Source organism: Pinus tabuliformis, chromosome 7 (genome assembly GCF_031772625.1).
Source record: "Pinus tabuliformis cultivar Carrire ecotype Pingquan chromosome 7, CPIR1, whole genome shotgun sequence".
Taxonomy (NCBI): domain Eukaryota; kingdom Viridiplantae; phylum Streptophyta; class Pinopsida; order Pinales; family Pinaceae; genus Pinus; species Pinus tabuliformis.
The window spans coordinates 483,007,805-483,010,822 of NC_142293.1; the positions used below are offsets into that span (position 1 = coordinate 483,007,805).

The 3,018-nt window shown below is 39.8% G+C and overlaps 1 pseudogene; it reads right to left on the bottom strand.

The window, feature by feature from the left end:
* Positions 1-356: 356 nt before the first annotated feature.
* Positions 357-1,280, bottom strand: LOC149248113 (serine/threonine-protein phosphatase 7 pseudogene; annotated as a pseudogene).
* Positions 1,281-3,018: the final 1,738 nt, after the last annotated feature.

The following is a 3,018-nucleotide window of genomic DNA, read 5'->3' on the forward strand; positions in this document are numbered from 1 at the left end:
ATTGGCTTGGTCCAAACGACACCTCGGGTAGAAGCTTTATCTGAAGTTGAAGTTGTGGAAATATGTTTGGAGCAATCTATCAACAGGTTTTTTAGTATTTTTTTTGGTGGATTCTTTGGTAGCGTTGTCATGAAGACCATAGCCTTGGGAATAATGTAGTGTGAGAGATTCTCTCTGCAGAAACACACAATCTCTTCTTATGTTATGATGGTCTCATCATTTCCCCTAGCCTTGATAAAGGCGCAGGGCGTCTCGCTCCATTGGGGATGGGGCATTATAGCTTCAAATGTGTGAAAAATTAGATTAGAAAAATCAGGTGGCTCCAATATAATATATGCACCCCAACTATTATAATGCTATGTGTTGGCATGAAATTGTGGATAATTTGGAGCACTAAAAATATTGATCAACTTTCTTGATTGAATATCATGGTCAATTGTGTATCCTTTATGCATTCTTGCTAATACAAGTCGTTTTTCCCTTACATCAGGACCTTCATGTGACCTGATAATCAACTTTAAATGGTTATTGTTTAGAAATTCTTTTGTATAATCTAGACCCCATAATAAACCAATCCATCTTTCTTTGTTTGGTGATAGTCCTGGGTGTATAGAGGGATCTGAAAAAAGTACATCACCTAGTATCAAGTTCAAACCCTCCCAAATGGGGTCAAAAACTACTCTTCGATCTCTGGCTTGATCCCCATACTTAGCCATCACTTCCTGCTCAAAACCATAGAAAGCTATTTAGAATTTGGATTCATGATTCCCATGGAGAAGAAATATTCTATGAGGGAGAAGAACCTTCCAAGCCAAGAGCAACAAAAAAATGTCAAGTCCATAAGCCCCTCTATCAACATAATCTCCATTGAGGACAAAAAATTGACTAGGAGATGGAGGCCCTGTAGTCCATAGCAGGTTAAGAAAGACGTTCAACTAGCCATGAACATCGCCCACCACCACAACATTGCAGTTGTTGTTGACGTCGATTTCTAGGCAATTGGGCTCTCTGTGGAGGATCTTGAATGTTGATACTACAATACTGTAAAATACCGATATCGGAAGTACTGATGGAAGCTCAGAGGGTGGAATGTGTTGGGATGACCAATCGAACACCACACCTAAGGGCTCTACCCATTCTATGCTTAGTGCTCCCTGAGGAGTCCATTGTATTGGTATCTCAAATGGTGGCGGTGGAGTGCCATTGTTGGTTGTATGTGTATCGATATTCTCAATGTCTTCATTATTGTTGTAGGGCGAGGTTGTGGAGGAACAAGTCATTGGAGGAGAAAGAATTTGGATGAATAGATGCAGCAGGGTGTCGATGTTGGACTTGCCTTTCTTTGTTGCAGCAAAATGAAAATTTAAGTATTCTCTCTACTACTAGATGCGACCTATGTGGTTTGCCTCATTGGATTTTACCCCAACTTTATTAACTAGTCAAGCAATGGGAGTAGCTGGAAGACCATCATCAAGATCATGTATGAGTATAATACATGGGATGAAGAGAGGAGATTCGAGAAGATCGAGCTCTGAAAGTAGGTGCAGGAGAACCACTATGATAAGTTCACACCTTAATTTGTCGATTCGATCGCCTTGTTGGATCCCTTCTCCAAATGCAAGATAAAGCATTATGAGTATATTTGGAAAACTCCCATTGAACACCCTTAAAACCTGATTACCATGGGGTCATAACCTGCTCTAATACCATTGATCCGGATTTTGGGGGGCCCCAAGATCTAAGTAAATGTGACATTAGAAAAAAGAGAATAACCCACACAATAAATAAATCCACACGAAATACTTTCTATTAAACTAGAAGAATCATTGTGATAGCTACCTTGTGGTGGACAATATGTCGTCTTACAAAGTGAGGTTCATTATTTATAGCCTTTTTTTTGTTGCAATACCATGGGTAAATATTATGGGTGGGAAAATACCATGGGAGAGTTTTAGTTACATTACGATGGGTAAACACCATGTGTGAATTTCCATTTGGATCACTTGAAGAAAAAGATCACTGAGAAACAGGTGTTGAAGCTACCTACCTTCAATCATCTTTTCCAAGTTAGGTTTGATGTCATCGGTATAGCCATTGGAGGAGTATTGAGTCAAGAAAGTAGGCATGTTGCATATTTCAACGAGAATTTGAATGACTCCAAGAAAAAGTACTCCTCCTATGACAAGGAATTTTATGCGATGATTCAAGCATTGAAGCAATAGAGGCACTATTTGATGCCCAAGGAGTTTGTTTTTTTCTCTGAAAATTATGCATTACAATATATTACGCAGTAGCACAAGTTAAACCATAAACATGCCAAGTGGGTGGAATTCCTACAAAGATTCGCCTTTGTTCTGAAACATGTGAGTGGACAAGAAAACAAGATAGCCAATGCTTTGAGCAGGAGGAGCTTGATCATGCGGGAGTGTCATGTGTAGATTTTAGCCTTTGATTATTTGAAGGACATGTACGAGGATGATGTTGATTTCTAAGAGGCCTTTGAAGCATGCAAGAACCCTGTGAGCAGGGATAGCATCCCATGGAGGGAGTTTATGTTGTGGGATGGTTTGTTGTTAAAAAACAGTCAGTTATGTATTCCTCGTTGTTCAATGAGGGAGAATATAATGTAGGAAAAGCACAATGGAGGATTGGCAGGGAATTTTGGTGTGGACAAGACACTTGGACAGCTAGAACACTTCTATTTTTGGCCAAAGATGAGAGTTGATGTGCATAAATATGTAGGCAAATGCAGGTTATGCCAACATGCAAAAGGAACAAGTCAGAATGTTGCACTATGAACCCCTTTTCCCATTCCTAGCAAACCAAGGGACTCTGTGAGTATGGATTTTGTTTCAGGTTTACCAAGGACACAACAAGGTAAGGATTCTATACTTGTAGTTGTGGACAGATTTACGAAGATGGCTCACTTTATCCCATGTTGCAAGACTAGTGATGCTACACATGTGGCTCATTTGTTTTTCAATGAGATTGTCTGATTGCATGGCTTGGAGAGGAGCA